The 14,290-nt window shown below is 46.9% G+C and overlaps 1 pseudogene; it reads right to left on the bottom strand.

Moving 5' to 3' along the window:
* Positions 1-13,158: 13,158 nt before the first annotated feature.
* Positions 13,159-13,761, bottom strand: LOC106725184 (annotated as a pseudogene).
* Between the last annotated feature and the right edge of the window lie 529 nt (positions 13,762-14,290).

The raw sequence follows: 14,290 nt of genomic DNA, 5'->3' as shown, positions 1-14,290 counted from the left end.
TATATATATATATTGATTTCAGAGAGGAAGGAAGAGGGAGAGAGAGATAGAAACATCCATGATGAGAGAGAATCATGGATAGGCTGCCTCCTGCAAGTCCCCCACTGGGGATCGAGCCCACAACCCAGGCAAGTGCTCTTGACAAGAATCGAACCTGGGACCTTTCAGTTCACAGGCTGATGCTCTATCCACTGAGAAAAACAGGCTAGGGCTGAAGGAGATTATTATGACCATTTCTTCCTGTTGCTAGCTTGCCTGGAATCCAGTGTCTTTCCCTCAAGTCATTTCAATTATCCTCACTCACAACAACCTTATGGGCTGGGTAGTACTATCCCATCTAAGGAGGACGAAACTGAGGCTCAAAGAGGTAGAAGGTCTACCTCCCTAAGAAGTAAGTGGAGGAACTGGGACTTACACCGGATCTGTCTCACACCCAGTCTACTCTTTCATTCAGGGCCTGGCCTTGGCCCGAATTCTGGGATAAGTGGCAGAAGCCACTCTTCCTCAGAGAGATGAAAGAGATAGGGCTCATCACCCAGGTGGATATTTGGGGAAAGCTGCAGAGCAAAGGAGCTTGGGAGATTGGTGTGGGGGAGAGTAGGCAACAAAGGAGAGGGAGCTTCTGATTGCACTCAAGCCAGGGACCACACTAAGCAAGCCACCTGCTTTGCTGATCTTTATACGTTTCAGCCCAGCTCCACTCCACAATGCTCATGTCATCTAGGCAAGCCATTTACTGCTCTGTGCCTCAGTTTCCTCATTATTCTGTTAGGAATAATAACAGTCCCTGCCTCCTGGAGCTGTGGGAAGGGTGAAATGAGGTCATGGGTGTTTGTAAAGCACTTAGCAAGGTGTTTACAACTGGTGGCCTTTCTGCACCTCTTCCTATCATCTTCTTAGTCCTCAGCTCAGGGCTCTGCCCAGCCCTTGGCCCCAGCAGTCTCTCTCTCTCTCTCTCTTTCCTTGTTCTTCCATGCCTTTCCTTGCCTCACATTCTCAAGGAGCCAGAAGTCTAGATTGCCTGGCTATTTGAGAAGAGAAGTTTCGCTGGACTGGCCTTTGATAAATGAGAGTGGACTATTCATTCTTTTATATGCTCATTTATTCCATTATTTATTAATCACCCACTATGTGCCAGGTACTGCTATAGGCACTGGTGATAGAGCAGTGAGCCAACCAAACAAGGGCTCTGCATTTATGGAGTTCAGGTTCCAGTGGAGATGAAGTCCATCTTCCTTGTGGAGGCCCCTCATACAAGGCTACCCCAGGTCAGCTGCCATGTTAGACATAGATCTTCAACTCCCACCCATCTGCCCGGCCCTGGGCCACTGCAGAGCACCTGAGAGATTGTGTAATTTGCCCTCTGCCGCCAATCAACTGCTCTTTTTCAGACTGCTAAAATTTGCTGCTTTCTATCAAACAACGGCTCTGGAATCCGAACACCTAGGATGAGAGCCTCATGTTGCTGTTCATTTGCTTTTTGATCTCTAACAAGTTCTGCAACTGATCTAAGCCTCTGTTTCCTCATCTATCAAGTGGGCAGAGGAACAGCACCTACATCACAGGGTCATTGTGAGGATGAAATGACATCACATAGTGTGCTTGAAAGATGCCTGGCACATGGTAAGTGCTCAAGGCAGGATAATGGTACTGTTCTTATTATTATTACTATTGATATTATTCTCATTACCTGGCCCAGGGTGTCACAGGCCTTTGATTCTGTGCCCAGCTTCAGTTTTGAAAGACATGCCTGTTCCTGGCCTTGTGACCAGTCCAAAATCTATATGGCAGCCTCCCAGGAAGCCTTCCAACTATGGCCCTGGGAAAAGCCTGTCTGAGGTTGAAGCCCATTCTCAGGTGTCCCCAGTAGCTGTTGGAGAGAGCACTGGCTCACTCATTCACCTCCTGTGGGTTTGCCTCCAATTCCCCCTTCTCCAAATGGCCTGCTCTGACCACTGCGTCTAAAATTGCCAACCCCCTGCCATACTCCCCATCCACCTTCACTGCTTTCTTTTTCTCCATAACACTTATCACCATCTTTCATACTACATATTTTACTTATTTATTCTTTTTTAAAATTGTGGCCTGCCTCTCCCCTCTAGAATGTAAGCAGGAAGAGACTGTCAACTTTGTAGGCCTTAGTAGGCCCAAGGCCAAGAGATAAGCCAGATTCCCCAGCCTGCTGGTTAATAACCACAGGACAGTCTCTGCCTTAATCTTAGCCTCAGTTTTTCTATCAGAACCATGAGGTGGGTGGGATGAGTGGTATCAAAGAGCCTCCTCAGCTCTGACTTAGAACATTTTGTGCTTTTGTGAGGTTCTCATGGTACACAGAGCAGGGCCCTGGCTTTCACTCAGACCAGCCCATCATAAGAGGTCATGCCACAGGCTATGTCAGGGCTTCCCAGGAGGGTGGCCTGGTCCCCCTTTCAATTGGTATTCTACCTGAGCTCCCGGTCCTGGCTCATGGGGCCTCAGTCTGTGCCCGCCTTCCCTCTGACGATATTACCATAGGCCATGGTTGGTTGCATGCTCCCCTTAAAGGCAGCATGGCTGGACATGATATGAGCCCATGTTCTTATGAGCTGCCCTCTCTGTTCAAAGGCTGTCTTGTGGTCTACAAATGGGGTGAAACAACCCAATGGTATAGTTAGTTTGTTCAGAGAGCACTAGCTTTGGGGTGTAAGTCCTAACTAGAATTCTGTCTTTCCCTTATTCTGAGCACAAGACATCTCCTAGGGCTTCACATAGAAAAGGCCAGGAAGGACCTGGCACCTAGCACCCAGCCTTTATATCTGCCCCACTGCCCTGCCAAGAAACAAGTTCCAGCTCGAGGAGGCAGCTGTCTCCATTCTAGCATGGGGCCCTGCCATTCGCAAATTTGACAATATTTCTTGGCACACTACCATGTGCCAAGCACTGCTTTAGGGGCTAGGGAGACCATAGTAAGCAAACAGAGACACGGTCTCTGCTCTCTGGCTCCACTTACATTCCTGGGGCAGAGGTGGCACTAATACAGGAGCCTTTCTGAGAACCACAGTTTGCGCATATATGGTGGTAGAAGCTATGAGCATGGATAAGGCATCAGAAGAGAGAATATATACAGTGAGAAGAAAGGGGACTTGGATGGAACCTGAGAAACTCAAACATGTCAGAGGTGGGCAGAGGAAGAGATGGTAGAGAGGAAGTGATCAGGGGGGAGGGGGCTCTTGGGCATTGAGCCAAGATAAGAAAGCAGATTTCCAGAAGGGAGGAACGATCAACTATCAAATGAATCCAGTGAAGGAGAGGGAGGCCCTGGGCAAGGGCTGGGGTTTTGTGGTGAGAGAGCAGCATTGTTGAGCAGTGCACATGGAAGGTAACCTGTCATGGCTCCAGAGCAAAGAGGAGACAGTGAAAGCAAGAAGGGAGGAAAGTAATGTTTATTGAGCATCTACTCCATGTCAGCTCCTCTGCTTGGCCCTCTGTTTGCCTCATTCTTTCATTCATTCAGTCAACAATCTTCCAGGAGCTTCATGAAAGGCAAAGACATAGTTCTCAGGGGGCAGGGGGAGGCATGGGAAATAGAAGCCAGATATGAATCAAAGTATCAGACAAATAAATGTGAAATGACTGCTGGAACATGGTTAGGAAGGAGAAGCATAAGGTGTTACTGAGGTCCTATAATCCTGAACTGAAAGTCAGCCAGCAGGAGCAGTGTGGAGAAGGGGGAAGGAAGAGTGGGTCAAGGCAAGGTTAGAGGCTGGCCAGGGGAGGCTAGATAAGGTTTCACAGATCATCATGAGGGATATTGCCTTTACCCTAAAAGCACGGGAAAGCCATGGAAGGGTTTTAAGCAGGGAATGACATGCTCAAAGTTGTGTTTTGGAAATGCCACACTGGCTGCTGTGTGAAAAGAAGGCAAGAGACCATTTGGGCTTGAGCAATTGGGAAGTAATTTGCCTGAGTCCAGTAAATGATAGTGGTAGCTTGTACTAGAATAGAGACAAAGAAGACTGAAGCAAGTGGATGGATTAAAATATGTTTAGGTATTGTTTACAATAGCAAAAGATTACATATAGCTGGTGCTCACAATTAAGTGACTGGTAAAATAAATGATGGTAGATCCGATAGTCCTTGTAAACATACTGAGGAAGGTTTCTAAGTGTGGAGCAGAAAGATTGACAAGATACATTGTGAAAAATGCCAGGTACAAAGGGTGTATAGCATTGTATATTTGTGGAAGAAAGGGAAAGCTAAGAATATTTTTCATTTTCCCATAAAGATGCAGGGCAAGGGTACCCCCCAGAGACTTAGGAAGTAAAATGATCAGGATTGGCTATGAGGTTGGTAATGCAGGAGATTTGGAGAATGACTCTCAGGCTGAGGAGTCACACCCGTGTAACTAGATGTAAGGGGTGCCCTTTGCTATGTATGGTGAGGCAGAGCAGAAAGCAGCAGGTTTGGGGAGGAAGATGGTGTGATGGGTTTGGGACAGGATGAGTGAGAAGTACCTTCAAAGAGTGAGTTGAGAAGAGAAAGACAGGGCAGCAGCTGGAGAAGGAAGTAGGGTCAAGGAAGATGGTTTGTTTGTTTCAGGAGAAGAGACCTGAGCACTTTAAACGCAATTGGGAAAGATCCAGTTGAAAGGGAGAGTGGTTGTCCTTAAGAAGGAAGGGGTCACTGGCAGGTTCATATTCTCCAGGAAAGGCAGAATGATAAGAGACCCAAAGTACAAATGGAAGTTTTGTCTTAAATAAAAGGAAGTTCCTCTATTATAACAGGAGGTAACTGGCCAGGGAGAGGAGTCTCAGGAGCTCATCTGGCTTCGGCCTTTGGCCCAAAGACTCATGGGGATCCCTACAGCCTAGACACCCCAGCCCTGTATAGATGCCTGAAGTGGGTTCTGTAAAGGTGGTGGCTGGGGAGCCATATCATCCCATCCCAGTCGGCCACTGGGTTCTGCTCTTGACTGATCACCTCCCACACCCCAGGCCTATACTCATTACTTTAGACATCTCGCCTTCACAGCAGTACTAGGCGCCATGTTATTATTATTAACTCCATTTTAGAGTTGAGCAAATGAGGCTCAGAAAGACTCATGGTCACATAGCTAGTAAGTGGCTGACCCAAAATGTGGCTTTGCAGCATTCATCTCCTGACTCCCAGACCAATGGAGCCCAGGAGAGGTGCTGGCAGAAGGCCATTTAGGAGATGGGATTAATGAAGCAACCAGACCCAGAGGCTCCAAACATACCTGTGTAACCTGAAAATCCCTCTAGAGTGGTGGTTCTTACCCTGGGGGCCATTTTGCTCTCCTAGCGGACATCTGCCAATGCCTGGAGATACATTTTGGTTGCCATAATTTGGAGCGGGACTGCTACTGGCACCCAATAGGTAGAAACCAGGGATGTTGCTTAATGTCCTTCAGTGAACAAGACAGTCCTGACAACCCCGAGGTGCGGGCCAAAGTGCTGAGGTACAGATGGCCTGTTTCAGAAGGTCTGGGGCCAAGCAGCTTGTCATGGAACCCCACCCCCACTCCACAAATGCAAGTATCATCATTGTTCATTGTTGCTACTGACTTTTTACTTCTGTGATCTACATAGATTGTAAGACATTCCAACAATGTGAGAGTGTTTAAAGTATTCAGTAAAAGCTGTGCCTGCTCCCTCCAGCCTCACTCCCCAGAGATAATCCTTGTTACTGTAACTTCTAGTGAACAGGTTTAACTCCAGAAGCAGAAAAAAAAATTTCTCCCTCAACTCTCTCTGTGACCTATTTCTCCTCATTTCTTGGATGAAATCTCCAGAAGATCTGTAACTTTTCCAGCCATTTTCAAAGATGCAAAAAACCCTCCTCCAATTACTTCAGAAATGAACCCATCCAGCCTTGTCACAGTTGAAACCCCAAACTTCACTAAAAGTTAAAGTGTTTCCCCTTCCTCAGCTGGGCCTGTCAGGCCCTGAAGCAAGACTGCCACAGGGGACAGGGCTGTGCTATCTTGTCTCTGCCTACTGCTTGCAGAGTAAGCCCCTGTCAGGCTATGCCGCCATTTATTTAACCAGTTCCCTACTAATGCTCTATGAGGTTGTTTCCAATTTTTTACTATTATAAGCAATGGTGTAACATACTTGTACAGATGTCTATCTGTACACACTTGTTAAGTGATGTCATTAGGATAAATTCCTGGAAGTCAAAATGCCAAGGTATGCATATTTAAAACAGTGAAACATATTTCCAGATTGTTCTTCACAGCAATTATATCAGTTTATGGTCCCACCAGCAGAGTATGAGAGGGTCCATTAAGAATCTTTGGTCTCTCTGTCTCTGTCTCTGTCTCTGTCTCTTTCTCGACAGTGCCTTGCACATGCAAATAAGGCTGGGCTAACATTAACGGTTGAATGAATGGGCGTTGGGAGAGTTAGCTGGGTGTCCTGAAGCCTATGAGGAAAGTGCAAACTCTTTCTCCCAACCGTCTTCTTCCTCCCCAATCATCTCATACTCCTCATCCTCTCTTACCCCTCACACTTCTATAGATTCTCTTGAATCTGTCATCTCCTTTCTGTCCATGACCAATGCTGGAATTCAGGCCTTACCATCTCTTTCCCAGTAGAGTTCCTTGCTGGTCTCCACATCTCCAATTTTGCCATCTCTGATCCATTCTTGACACCTCCAGAGTAAAGGTCCTAATATACCATCTGGTCAGCCTCTCCTTCCCTCTTCTGAGGCCGGCTCTCCATGGCCCACTCCATCTTTTCCCTGCTCCTGTCTCATCAATTGAGGAGCTTTACCTTCCCCCCTTTTACACTCCAGTCACATAATGCTGTCCTCTGCCTCAAGCACAGCAGGGTTTGGCTTTTTGCCCATTTGGTTTCATCTGGCTGGACCATCCTCATCCTCTTTCCCTGTCATCAGGCAAGGAGTGGACATTAGTTGGTTTGTGGCTCTGCAGCATTCATTCCTCTCCCTTCTTTAGATTCCTGTTTTCTTTAAGTGAATCGTCTGTGCCTCATTGTGGGTAATGTTGGTTGAATAGTAAATTCATGTGTCAGCCTCCTACCATGGAAGCCAAAGGGACATAGCCTTCCTCTCCCCAGCCCAGTTTAGACAGGGGCAGGCATGGGACTAAGCCTGGTCACTGGACACAGTCTTTGACCTTCAAATCTAGAGCAAGCAGTATAAGAATAGAGGAAACATACTTTTCCATTTCAGTGGAAGCATTCTGATCAAACCATCCTGCTTCCTATGCCTTCCCCCAATGCTGCCTTTGCTTACATCTATTTCCCAACCTGGCCCTCTAGCCTTTTCCTTGATTCTATAAGGTCCCTATAGCTTATCCCAAACCCTACAATTCCCCTTTCCTTCTTTTAAAAAATATTTTTACTGATTTTTAGAGAGGGTAAGGGAGAGAGAGAGAGAGAGAGAGCGAGAGAGAGAGAGAGAGAAATATCAATGTGAGAGCAAAACATCAACTGGCTGCTTCCCTTACAAGGGGTTGTGTACACAACCAGGGCATGTTCCCTGACTGGGAATCAAACCAGCAACCTTTTGGTGCAAGGGATAATGCTCAACCAACTGAGCCACACCAGCCAGGGCACAAATTCCCTTTTCTTTTCAGTTAGTCAGAGATGGTTTCTGTTGCTCACAACCAAGGATTTCAGATAGAAAGCCTAGCTCAAATGCCCTTTCTTTGGAGACAGATGGGAGGGGAGAGAGATAGAAAGGGAGAGATGAAGAGAGAGATAAATACAGACCCAGAGCCCTGGTTCTGCACAAGCAAACTTCTTTATGCATTCCCATAGCACCCTGTGCAAAGTGGCAGCTCACACCAGGGTTTTTTTTTCTGTCCCGCTCACTAGGGTAGGTTGGTCCTGTGGTCCCACCCTTGTGAGCTCAGAGCTAGCTCAGTGAGAGGTCCAGAGTCACATATTTAAGGCAACAGACATTTAAGGACTAAACTAATGGGCTGGTAGTTCCCCTCCCCCATCTATCAGCCTCAGTGGCTTGGACAGACTCTCATCAGGCCATAGAAATGATGCCAGCACCTGCCTCCCTCATGAGGCTGGCTGGGAATAACATGGGCTAATTTCTGTTTGGGGCCCTCATTCTGTCTGTGCTGTGGAAGATAGGGAGGGAGGAGTAATGAAAGCAGACAGAAGTGGGGGCAGGAAGGTGGCTGTTAGAACAGCTCAGGTGGAAGATGATGGGAAGCTGGATTAAGATGGTTGCTGTGGGAATGGAGAGGGGAAGGGACTAACTGAGGAGATCCTGAACTGAGCACTAAAAGTGAATATGAAACTCAATTGTTTCTGGTAATTCTCAAAGCAAAAGCTGGCCACTTGAGATGGCTTACCTCAGGAGGTGGTGAGGGAGCATGTGTGTGCGCGTGTGCATGGGAGATTGTTAGGGTTGGGTGTTGCACCATCTCCAGCATCCCCCTCCTGCCAACAGCCATGACCACGCTGGCTGCCTGGCCTGTTTTCTAAAGAGCTTCCCCAGGCAGCAGGGGAGCTGGCCACCCACTCCACTAGGCAGAGGTGAGCTGAGGAGCATCAGTCCTGCAGGCCCCTCCCTCCCCACACTACAGACTGCCAGGTGCCTTGTTTGTGATGAAAGCTTTTAAAACCCCATGTGCATGCATTCATTTTTGTTCATTTACTAATACTTACCAAGCCTGGAGCACGCAATAGTGAGCAAAGCCCTCCATGGACCCTGTTCTCAAGAAGCTACTGAGCTGGCAGGGGAGAAGATGTGTAATCAGGCAATTAGGAACCAGTGTGAGCGGGAGGTAAGCGCTGGTTGCTATGGGAACACAAAGAGAGGCCACAGCTGCTGCTCCTCCGGAAATGCTGTGGCAAGCAAAAAAGGAGGCGTGAAGCAGACCGACCTGCTTGCCAGGCCCAACTCTGTGCAGCCTGGCCAACTAGTCCAGAATGAGAGCTTCTGGCACGACAAAACCTGTCAGCTCTCTGCCCCTGCATTGCCTCACCTAAAAAATGAGAAGGAGGTGTGATGCAAAGGCCACATGAAACCATGTATGTCTGTGCCTGGCCCCTGTAGGTCTGTGATATGTTGTAGCTGCTAGGAATATTTTTCAAGAAATATTTGTGGGTTAAAAGTTTTCTAGGCAACTGGACACCAGACGTAGAGCTGTGAACAAGATCAATGAGACCTCTGCCCTCACAGAGATTACAGTAATTTGAGAGGAGGGACAGATACAGAAAAAAAAATCATGGCACAAGTAATTACTATTGTGATGAGTTTCATGATGCTATAAGGGTGGTTCAGAGTAGGAGCTGGCTTACCCTAGGGTGCCAGGAAGAAAGACTTCCTGGAAGAGGTAACATTTCAGCTAAGATCAGAAGGAAGAGTAGTTAGCAAGCAGGCAAGGAAACTGCATTCCAGTATGGTGAACAGCAAGCAACAGGGAGTTTGGGTCCCTGCGGGAAAGGAGGTCAGTGGAACCTGGGGTGGGCAGGCACAACAGAGGTGGGAAGAGGGGAGACTGAAAAGATGGGCAGGGCAAAATGAATTCAAGCCTCCAGGCTGTGGTAAGGAGTTTGCATTGGCTGCTAGATGACCCCAAAGTCCAGTTGTTACTCTAACTCCCACAGCTGATCAACTCTCCATTCAGTTCCTGAGGCAGGACTGAGCTCAAGGGGCTTTACTCAGAGCCAACATGTAGAAGATTATGGAATATGAGAGCTATCGGAGCCCTTGGAGGGCATTTAGGAGCAAATTTTCATTGTGTAGATGGCAACACTGATGCCTGGAAAGGAAGAAGACTTGCTGGGAGCCCAACTTAAGAGGCAACCTAGTGCCCTTGCCTCTGCAGAAGATCAAGATGGGCTGTTTTGTAGGAGCCATTTTCTCTTCCTCTCAGGGCAACCAGCAGTATTTACAGCTCCTTCTTCCCTTCTTGCACTTACCCTAGTGTTCTTCTTTTCAAAAGGCACATTTTCCATAACCTCAGCTCCCCATTTGCTCATCCTCCACCCTTCTATTGTGAACAGAGCAGGGAGCGGGCAGGGCTTGGCTTCCAGGCAGGTATTCCCAAAGCAGCTATTCCCAGGCCAGTAATTCATGTCTTCCAGGCTCACTGAAGTTCCTGCCCCTGCCACACCCCCAATTGAGTTCTGTAGGCAAAGCCCTCCTGCTGACATGGCCGCAGCATTTCCCTGCCCTGGAAGGCCCCAGGACACACACTGGCAGAGTTGGCATGGGTTTCAGCCATCACCAAATCCAATCTATCCATTGCTGGGATGGGAATAGTGAGGCCCAGGGAGGGGAAGGGATCCATCCAGGGTCTGGCCCAAGTTCTTACATGTGAACTAATTGTGTTCTGGCCTTTTGACTCTGCCTGTCCCTGTCCCCACACCCCCATCTGCCTCACCCCCAGCCCACCATCTCCTGCACCATCGGCTGACTCCCTTCTCTCTCTGTTGATGGAAGCACAGAAGTATCAAGGATTGAGGGGAAATCCTATGGAAAGAAGGTGGTCCAGTGCTCCCTGAGCAGAGGCTGCAAGGGTAGGGTGAGGGGATCCTGTTTTCTGCCTCTCTAATATAGCCAGTGACCCACCGGGTTAGCCCTCTCTACTCACTCCCTGCATCTCAGGGCAGGGAGCTCAGCTATAGATCCCGTTAGCTTCTCTAGGCCTACACCAGGGAAAATCCCTACCTAGTAAGCCTGTCTTTTATTTGGAAACTAAGGCCACCACATTCCTCTCACCTTAGGCCTGGAAGTAGCCAGTTTTAGAGTAGACAGTCCTGGCTCCAAATTCCAGCTCTGCTACCTCTAGCTGAGTAGACTTGGACAAAGCCCTTACAATCTCTGAGCCTCAGCCTCCCAATTTAAACATAAAAATTGCTACCTTACCACCTTGCTGTGAAGATTAAATTAAAGAGCATATGTAAAGTGCCTGGCATATGATAGGTGCTTGACAAATGTTAGTCCTTTCCCCATACTCTGGGCTTGTCCTTCCAGCTCCACACTCAGCAAGCTCTGCCTGATTCCTGCCAGAGATCTTTGGAGTGAGGATGGGACCAGATCTTGGCAAGAGTGTCCTGGCTCTGGGGAGAAGTGAAGGGAGCTGTGTCCCCCAGTAGTCAGTCTTAATCCTTGAAACTCAGCAGGAGACACACAATAGGAAGCCAAGCCAGGGGAAAAGATGAAGGGTGTGGGATTGGAGGAAAGGAGGTGGAGGCAGGTGGCTTCAAAGCCTGTGGGAAGTCAAGACAGAAAGGAGAGGGCCAGGCAGCATGGAGGCCCATCTCAATGGTTCAGGAATTGCTAGACAGTTGATAGAGACAAAGAATGAGGCCTCTGGGATGTAGGCTGCTTGGATCTTACTTGATGGCAACTCCTCTTAGCTCGTCCTGGAGCACAGGATCTCTGTTTCAGTGGAACCCACCCAGGCTCTAGCTGGGGACTCAGTCCATCTCCATTACCTGTGACCTCTCATCCATGCTCTGCCCCACTACTTGGGTCAGGCTTAGAGTTCGCTGCCCTCATCTCTGCCTCCTTAAACTAAACCCCTGACACCCTCCCCCACAAGGTTCCCTTTGGGTACATTATTCCCACCAACCCAGAGGCCCCATAACATCTCTGAGTTAGACTTTACCAATTGTTCTTCACAAAGAATTCCCCTCTGTCTCCAAAATCATCAGCATTAGTTGCCAAAAAGAAGCCTTATCTTTGGATCCCAGGATATCTAGGCTGAAATGTATCCACTGGGTCACCTGGCCCCCATCGCAGCCAGGAGCACCCATCAGAGAGATGCCAAGCAGGGGTCAGTGAAGTCTGGGGCCAGGAATGGCCCTTAGTCTTCAACTCAGGTAAGGTCTGAGTCTGTGGCCTAGATCAGAGCTGAATCGGTAGCTGGGCTCAGTCTGTTGCCAGGGTATGGAAGTTTTTTTGGTTGCAAGCAACAGAATTCAACTGGCTAATTTGGGCAAAAAGTAAGATATTGGGCTGTTTTTTTCAGAATTGATGTAAACATGACTCAGTTCCAATGTTCCCGGTTTACCTGTCTCCTTTCAAGTTTCAAATCACTAGGAGAGAAGTCCAATTGGCCCAGCCTAGGTAAAGAATCTCTGCTCCAGGTGCAGTCAAGTTAGCCATGGTGCAGGGTCACACAATGCCGGTGGAAATCCGGAGAAAGCAATTTGGCACCATCTACTAAAAGTAAAAAGATATGCATCATTTGACCTAGCAATTCTACTTTTGTGACATGATTCCATGAAAATGAAGGACCTATAAGTACAAAGATGTGTGTAGCAGCATTGTTCATAGTATTTAAACACCCCTGAAAATCCTAATTATATATCAGTAGTTGATAGCTGAATAGATTATGGCACACCCACATTATGAAATACTAGGCAGTCATTGAAAATTAGAGCCATACCAGTTGTTTTCAGGTGGTGTTATTTTCTTTTTTTGTTGTTTGGGATTTGATCATCTCTCTTTTTTATTTTCAGTTTTCAATTAGAGTTTACATTCAATATTATTTTGTATTAGTTTCAGGTGTACAGTATAGTGGTTAGACCAGGGGTGGGCAAACTTTTTGACTCGAGGGCCACAATGGGTTCTTAAACTGGACCGGAGGGCCGGAACAAAAGCATGGATGGAGTGTTTGTGTGAACTAATATAAATTCAAAGTAAACATCATTACATAAAAGGGTATGGTCTTTTTTTTTTTTAGTTTTATTCATTTCAAATGGGCTGGATCCGGCCCGCGGGCCGTAGTTTGCCCCCGGCTGGGTTAGACAGTCATATACTTTACAAAGTATCTCCCCATATTTCCAGTACTCACCTGGCACCATACGTAGTTATCGCAATTATATTCCATATGCTGTACTTCATTTTATTTATCTTTTTGCACTCCCTTTTCACAGAATTTACTTTACACCTATTATACCAAAGAACATTTTAAACACTGACATATAAACTCACTAATAAGATAAGACAAAGACAAAAATATTTATCTTGTGACAAACAAGATACACCATCACTTATAGTCTTCAAACGTTATTGCACTTTAACTTTCATAATTTGACAATGGATTCATAAAACAATCTGCAGGCAACTAGTTTTAACAAATTAAAGAACACTTTTAAGCAGAAATGACTGCCCTAAATTGTTTATTAGGTAAGAATTTGACAAACATTACTTATATTAGCAGTAAAGGTGGAGCTGGAGAGTATTGTGATTTCTCCAAGCTGCACAGAGAGAATCACCAATAGTGTGGTGGAACTCGTGGCCCTTTCCAAGGCCATGGCTTTTGGAGCCTGCAAATGTCAGTCCTCTCATCTCCCTGTGCTTGTGGACTGTTTTGGGTGTCAGGATTCCTTTTAATAGCTTTATAGAATGGATCCATGTGGATAACCTCAAAGAATTTGTATGTGGAATCTTCACCAACCCAGTAAGAATTCAGGATGCTCAGAGCCCCACAGCGGTGTCCACCTCACTTCTTGGCAACAGACTGAAGGCTTCAAGTAAACTTTAGCTGGTTGACACCATGATGGACAGGCTTGCTGTAGATTGCACCATTAGCAACAAGGTATTTGCAGCCACCACTGTGCACACAAATCCAATATATGGCATAACCTTGTTTGGCCTTATATTCCAGCCTGTGAGCTTTATTGACCAGGTGGGGCTGAGGGCCCTGTGGAGTGCAGAGAGATGGCTGTAGTGCCAACAGTCCACCCTGAGAAGGAAGCGCATTGCATCGGACTGCTTCTTTCTCCATTGCTCCTGGATGTATTTGTAAGCATCCATCTTGGCTTATCTCTGAAACAAAACTGATGGTTGTGGCCAGACAGAAAAGTCCTATGCTGTACTTTACATCCCCATGACTATTTTCTAACCGTCATTCTGTACTTTTCAATCACTTCACCTTTTTCACCCGGTCCCCCAAACCCCCTCCCCTCTGGCAACCACCAGTCTGTTCTCTGTGTCTATGAGTCTGTTTCTATTTTGTTTGTTTAATTTGTTCTTTAGATTCCACAAATAAATGGAATCTTGTTATTTGTCTTTCTCTGTCTGACTTATTTCACTTAGCATAATACCCTCTAAGTCCATCCATGCTGTCACAATGCTAAGATTTCATTCTTTTTTATGGCTGGTAATATTCCACTGTATTCCTGTACCACCACTTTTTTAAAATGTAAATTCTTTATTGTTTAAACTATTACATAGGTCTTCTTTTTCCCCCATTGACCTCTCCCCAGCTGCTCCCACCCCCCCAGTAGATGCCCTCATCCCCCTACTGTCTGTGTCCACTGGTTATGCTCATATCATGCATACA

This window comes from Myotis brandtii, unplaced genomic scaffold, assembly GCF_000412655.1.
Source record: "Myotis brandtii unplaced genomic scaffold, ASM41265v1 scaffold1418, whole genome shotgun sequence".
NCBI classification, from domain to species: Eukaryota; Metazoa; Chordata; class Mammalia; order Chiroptera; family Vespertilionidae; genus Myotis; species Myotis brandtii.
The sequence above is the reverse complement of the archived record's forward strand: the minus strand, read 5'-3'. Positions and strand labels throughout refer to the sequence as shown.